The sequence below is a fragment of the Spea bombifrons genome, chromosome 7, assembly GCF_027358695.1.
Source record: "Spea bombifrons isolate aSpeBom1 chromosome 7, aSpeBom1.2.pri, whole genome shotgun sequence".
NCBI lineage: Eukaryota > Metazoa > Chordata > Amphibia > Anura > Pelobatidae > Spea > Spea bombifrons.
In genome coordinates this window covers 8,696,804-8,704,254 of record NC_071093.1, presented here as the reverse complement: position 1 = coordinate 8,704,254, position 7,451 = coordinate 8,696,804, and the positions used below count along the sequence as shown (strand labels likewise).

Below are 7,451 nucleotides of genomic sequence, written 5' to 3'. Positions count from 1 at the left end.
TGTGGGTATATATGTATATATATATATATATATATATATATATATAAACATGGTGGACACTAGCCTTGTTCCATACTTGATTTCCATATATACCCACACATACACATATGTGTCTGGAGATGTCTGGAGATGTATGTCCTTTATGAATTCTGCTTGATACCCCAGTCAGAAGTACTTTCCAAAAGTCAACTCAACATTTGGAGTAATATTTATATGATTCATAAATCGTTGCCTCGAGGCACAAAGTGTTTTTTATTTAACTGTCTGGCACAGTCATCAAAGTGCTTGTCTTCAGCCCAAAAAACATGGTGTGTCCTGTGAGTCTCGCTTCCAATTTTCTTTCGTTGAGTACGTTCCTGAAAATACAAATGACAGCAGATCAGGGACTTTAATACGGGGCGAACGGTTTCATTTGATTTATAAATCACCGAAGACTGGCTGTCCTTTTACACCAGTGTGATACATCAATTACACTTCCTTTTAGTCATCGGGAATTTAATCTGGAGAAAGTCATACTGTTACATGATGTCATATTATATTATGTGAAGTCATATTATATTATGTGAAGTCATATTATATTATGTGAAGTCATATCACTTGTATAGTTGAGGAACGGAGGAGGAGACAACCATATGTAGCAAAGATCTAAAAAAAAAACAAAAAAAGCAATACCTACTCAAACATTACTATATTTTTTATATGATTCTGTTTATTAACCTGTGCATGTTTAAATATTGGGGGGGTTAATGTCATTTTTTAAAGATTTGTTTTATCCTTTAAAAAAACACAGTTTTTTTAGGGTTGGCAGGCTAGTAATTTTCCACACTGAAAATTGAGTGATTTCTTATTACAGCTGATGCCTGTTAATTCACACATTTCCTATAAACATCTTGGTTTGTAGGAAGTAGCGAAGCGGCGATGGACCGGGGGATTTTCAATAAGTTTTATCCTTTAAGGTTTCATAAATCTCATATTCTCGCTATCTCAAAAAAAGCTTGAATATTCTGAAACAACATTTATTGACTTTATTCATTTTTTCACGAAAACCCATTTTGGACCCTTTCAGTGATCTGGTAGTACATAAAAATTAGGAAAAAACTTAAATGTTTGCACCATAAATTGAAGTATATTTTTTGAAATATATGTCTAAATATCCTTTTATTAAGTTGCTGTTTTTATGCCGTGTGGCGTAAAACAAAATAGATAGCATGTCTCATCAAGAGCAACTCTAGTGTGATGTACGAGCAATTCCACCAACAGTTGGACTTCTGTTTGTATCAGGTTTATTTGAAAGCTAAAAAAATCTTTTCAAATGAACAAAATAATAAAAGTACAAAAAGTACTATAAAAACTCTAAATGTTATGATAAATAACTCATGCATGGGGACGGACACATTTTTCCCAGTGGGAACATTTTCATAGTTTTGCTATAATTATATTAAACTTATAGACAGCTTACACTTTACCAAGGGATACTTATATATCTATACATAGAGGCCCATAAGACAATGGTACAACTACATATTAAACCTTCGATCAGGCAATTGTATCTACATGCTGACAAACGGATCTTGTAGATCAGCTGTCAGCATGCAGGTACAATTTGATTTGTGTTACTATAGTAACCACAGTAGTGATTCCTTAAGTAATTTTGGTTTGTTTAATCACCAAAATGAAACCTTCAACAGGCATATAACAATATAACATAATATAGCATTTGAAATGGGCGATATTTGGAAAAGGCAACACAGTTAACTTAACACTGGCGTAGGCAGGTTATAAAATGTTACAAATAAGAAAATGATGGAGCTTATTTCTTATCATAGCCTTAATTTTATGTAAATTTTCCACGTCAATAAATAAGTCATTTGAAATGACATCGCTTCTACCCAGTAGATCTCCACGAGCTTGCCATTCTGCTTCTTTTATAAAGCCTAAATGATAATCTAGATGCAGAGCCAGCTTTTTGTATTTTTAAGCATGTTTTCCCCAGAAATTACATATTCATGCACTTTTACCAGCTTTCATTCTGCTTCTCTAATGAGCTGCGAACCAAATCCATGCGACGCAGATGTAAAGACTTCATAGCAGGATACACGGTGTAAAAAACCATGATAGGGTATACATAGATTTACATCTATTACTCTGTCACCGCTGCTTTTTAGTTACCGATTATGTTTATCCCACAAAAAGTGCTTAGCTGGCCCTGCCTGCGTCAAAGTTTACAAGGTTAAAGCCATATTAGCAGAGGACCGTGAAATGCGTTGGATCACTTTGCAGATAATGCTCCAGAATTGAACCACAATGGCATTGGGACAGATATTTTGGGTCAGAGATGGTCTTGAGTGGAGTGAGCGCCCGGGTATTACCTGGAATAACAGCTGTTAAAAGAGATGATCTGATTTCTGTATACTTTACAAGTTTACATTTATTTGTAATGTGGCTTAAACTCATTTTGAACCATGATTTGGGAATAAGTAAACTTTTACAACGTTCACAAGTACACCATACTAACATACTAACATGTGCTAACCCTGATGCCACGCTTCCCATTCATTGTACATTAGATCTGTCTGCTTATCTTGTACTTTTGCTTCGTCTCAACCTTAGAAGGTAAAAGGTTGTTTATGTTAGCGGTACCACCATGTACATTATCACTGAACGTACATCCTTATCACGAGTCTTTCTCATCATAACTCTACGCATTTAAATGCAAAGGTCATATTCATTTTTTGTATAATGAACTAAACATGGCATATCTGAGGAGTGAAAATATATCCTAGTAAATGTTTGAAGTCTGAGATCTGAACAAAGATACCTTCCAACGCATGCATGCAGGTATGGTGAGCCTATCACCTCATCTCGTATTGTCTTATGTCAACGAGCTTTTTCCAGCCTGAAGAAGAACAAGTGGCTTTCTAATGTGGGAGCCCCATTCTGGATGGCTATGGTACCCCTAGGTGACGCTCTTTGTGACTGAACACCGAAAGAAAATGAGAACGTTTGTTAAAGACGATACATTTATTGCATTAGAATTGGATCAGATTGCAAGCTTTCAAGACTACTTAATTTTTGTGTCACATGAATGTGGTGGTTGGTAGATTTTATGAAAATATATCTATTTGTTTCCTGGAATAACTATCCAAAATAAAAATAAAAAATATGAAATAAAAAATACGTAGAAGGATCTTTGAAATTATGACAGATTTAAATTCTGTTCTCCTATTTTCAGGTGCAATACTTTTAACGGTCTTGTGGGGGCGCTATATGAAGTCCTCAATTATATATTATATATTTTGTAAAAGTTTTTTTCTCACAGTTTAAAAACAAAATACAACATTACTAGTGAAAAGCCACCAGAGCTCATAGTTGTATTTACTATTATATTTAACTGCATGATGGAGGAAGGCATTAAAGGGACACAATCATGAAATATGTAGTTCTAAAAATTGTCATTCATGAGATTTTACATTAATTACTGGACCAGAAATTATTACTTTTTTCATTTTCAGGTTATTTTTAGAAATATCTTTGAAACGATATTATTAGTTAAAAATTCAAAAGTCAAATTTAAAAAAAAAAAGATATATAATTGAAGAATATTTGTTTTTTTTGTATTTTCAAGTTGATTAAAAACTATACAACCTTAAAAGTTTAAAGGCACTTTGCTCCATTGCTACTAAGTGTCCCTCTTTAGGAAAGCCAGTCCCTATTTCAAACATTTCTGTCCATTCCTCCCTCTTTTCGAGGAGCTCTGAATGTTTTTTGGGCTATGTGTATATCTATAGAGATGTATTTACCTTCTGTGCTGCCCTTGGCCCAACCTAATGCAGTGCCCCCTGCTAACCACCCCCCCCCCTCGCATGGTCAGCGTGTCCCCTGCAGGGCTGGCGTGTTTTAAGACACCGGGTGCTGGGATATGACGCTCCGGGTCCTCTAATGCAGTCTAATGCAGGCTGCACCGGCTCATGACAGCCTCCATAGTGTAAACGGACCGGTTGGGGGATCAAAGATCTCTTCTGTAACCAGCCCATTGAGCAGCGGGACGCCAAGGGGCCTGATCGCCCTCGTTTTCCTAGACCTGCCACCTTAAACTAAATAAAGTAAAAAAAATATACAATACTACTTCTGAGTGCCTTACTTAGTTACCTCCACCTCCTTTTCTCTCTCCCCATTTTCATCTGCCTGGCAGGGTAATTTTACTGCCTCATGCCCTCTTCCACGCATATATTAACTCTACATTCTGCCCTTTTGCTTCCTATTACCCCTCCCAAACAAAATGCTCTGCAGGCAAGTGCCTAACGTGGCCTGGCTGCGGCGGATATCTGGGAGCTGAGACATATTATACGATTTAAAAAATCCCGTCCGTCCTTCAGGAAATGTAAGGGTTAAAGATGATGTAATGATGCCAAAGAATGCCTGCTCTTTCACCCCTAGCCTTTGCGCATGACACATTGTATTGTAAATACCCCTGGGCTCAGATGGTTCGTTGAAAATGCAACTACTGGAACTAACTATCTGACAGCGGGCAAGAATAAGAGTGAGCCCAGATCACAGATACATAGTAGCCTCCTACAGAGATCGACTACAATATATATATAGCAGCCATTTAAACCTACAAGGGTGCTGCTGAGAATAAATATAACATAGAAGGCTTCGGCCAGGGACAGCAATCTGTTTGATTAAATGTGACCCCATCTATGCAAGGGTCATTTTTTTATAGTTCCCTGAGTAATTACCCCACGCCTCCAACCAAATAGAAAGTATGAGTCCTAGACTAACAATGTCACCCGCGTCGTACTCTTATTCACCAGAAACACTCTACTAAGCGTTTCCCTACGTCTAGTGGCACTGAACATATTGGCGCTTTGTAGCGCATGGAACAGGGTAGCCAGGTGGAGGGGGCCTGGACTGGGTGAGAAAGTGGGCTTCGGATAATGGGGAGAATATACAGCCTACTCCAAAGTGTCCCTCCTCAAATCCCTCCGTCCCTTTTTCCTCCCCCGATGTGCCTCTTTTCCAATGTTTGCCATGGTAATGAGTATATAACAAAACAAAAGAAAAATATAAACAAAAGAAAACCTGATTATAAATGATATTCTGTAAACAAAAACCATTTATTATCTCCCAGATTCCTTAACCATCAATGGGACACAAATGTCATATAAGAAGTCTTTGTAAAGCTCCACCCCTGGACACACCCCAAACCACACCCACTAATACAAAAGTGTCCTTTTGTGGCTGAAACTTTGAGGACCATGATACAGTGTTTAGTCCACATTCTAATGTTAATTTAGGGGTGTTTAGCTTTATGCCATGGGTATCTTGTATACATTTGCACGTCCCTTATTAATACAAACATGTGAGTGGTATAGCCCCCTCCCAACACACACAGTGTTTGGCTTCCACTTCTCAATTATAGATCTCTACTTATTTAGTCTGGGGCCAGGTTATGGAAATCTCTTCGATCCAATATAAAGGAACAGGGGTATCTCTTTTCACCCGCTTCCTAGAGTTGCTCCATATATGATGTCATGCCCTGTTGCCCCCATTCACTATCAAGGGAGCAGGGGAAGAGAGATCTTAATGCCCTCTCACTCAAGACCACCAGGAACAGACATGAGAAGGCATTCAGAGCTGCTGGCCCCCTTTGGAACTCCTTGTGGGTAGATTCTATTACCAGGGAAAAAAGTAAAAGGATACCAACTCTTCCAAAGACTGCGATAAAAAATGAGATAAAAAGCAGTGACAAGTTTAAAGTCGGGTAATAGAATATAGCCCCCTGTGTTTCAGTATGTAATTGACCAGCTGGTATTGTGTCTTTCTAAGCAATATGTTTCAATTCAACTCCATTCTTGAACCTGTTGTTTTTGTGGCTCCCTATTGCAGAATACAAAATACAAGAATACAAAATATTCCCGGCTAACTGCAAGTTTTCTGAATTACTGTTCATATCTTTATATATATATTTCATCTAACAGAATGTATAGGTAATATTGCCATTTTACATTAAAATAATATCTTAGACACTTTGTGCTTTTAAAACATCTGCTTTAGGAAATCTCTCATCAACACGTCCAAATGTATTTAAATCTATTTTCTATTAATGGCCAGAGTCCCGCTATGCAATATTGTATGCGCCTTTGATGCTATATGACAAGTGGCTAACAGCTGCCACCGTTTAAAGATCAGAGGGTAACATGCTCCTAGTCAGTAGACAATACTCAAAGTTTATCTTCTGTATTCTGGAACAGGAGCCATTACTAAAAAAAAAAAAAAAGGGGTCCCTTGGGCAACATCGTTTGACCATATTTGAATAGAAGGCATGTTGCCCAGTGCAATATCAATTACACCCTAGGCCACAGTTCCTCTCCATATGTCTGCAGATGGAATGTCCTGGGCCATTACCACTATACCTGGTGGTGATGAAGGATCATACTGGGGTAAATGTCACAGGTGTTGATGAGGGATCAGTTTGGGGCAACTGTCCCAGGTGGTGATGGTGGTCAGTCTCAGGTCATTATCCCTGGTGGTGATGAGGGATCAGTCTCGGATCACTCTCCTGGGTAGTGATGTGGGATCAGTCTCAGGTCACTGTCCCTCGTTGTGGTGTCAATGAAGCATGCAGTCCTTCTATGTTATGGAGGAACAGGCCTTGTTGCTTTCTGACAAGACCACCAGGTACTATGGTTGACAGGAGGGGTGCTGAGACTGGTACTCAGGGTCGGGCCATGACAGTGCCACTGCCTCCTATAACGCCCATAGCTCACAGTTTTATAATGAGCCTCATTATCGACATTTTGCCTAATTATTAATCCACACTGATGGGATTTCTGGTCAGCGAAGACTATGTGAAGTGTATTTATATATTTTTGGCATTTGTATGGGGTACAGTGATTAGATAACATATTAATCCATATTACTATCTATAACTGTGAGTTATACAGAACATGTCAGTGTGATGTGTCTCTACTATTGTCCTTAAAAGCTATTCATTGTATCTGTTTACAAAACAAAATGATCTAGAGATACCGTAAAATCATGTACCGAATAAACGTACTATACATCATATGCTAAGTTGTATTAAATTTGCTATAAATGTACCAGTAGTGAGACGCTTCATACAATATCCCTATAACACCACAGCTATCGTAAAACATTGCGTACAAAGAAGTGATCTGCCTGGTTAACCCTTTCAGCTGCATCACAGCATCGTGTGTAAGCCTTGTGTGAAGTATAGAAAGGTGAGCTGAGAGTTTCAAAAGCATACATTCTTGAGATATTTTAAAGAGCAATGCGCCATGCAGGTTGAATTGACCGAAACCTGACTTTTTAAACCTTAAAATCCAGCTTCTGCCGAGAACACAGGTTGGGTACGTAGATATATACTGCCTTTAAGACCGTGAGAAAAGTTCTCTACCTGGTTAAACGTCCCCACCTACTTACCTGTG

At 38.3% G+C, this 7,451-nt stretch overlaps 1 long non-coding RNA gene across 1 annotated transcript; it reads right to left on the bottom strand.

Annotated features, from left to right (window-relative positions):
- Positions 1-235: 235 nt before the first annotated feature.
- Positions 236-2,975, bottom strand: LOC128502100 (uncharacterized). Its single transcript, XR_008355088.1, has 2 exons — positions 2,857-2,975; positions 236-356 (listed from the first exon to the last, which is right to left on the bottom strand). It is a non-coding gene; the product is annotated as an uncharacterized LOC128502100 (long non-coding RNA).
- Between the last annotated feature and the right edge of the window lie 4,476 nt (positions 2,976-7,451).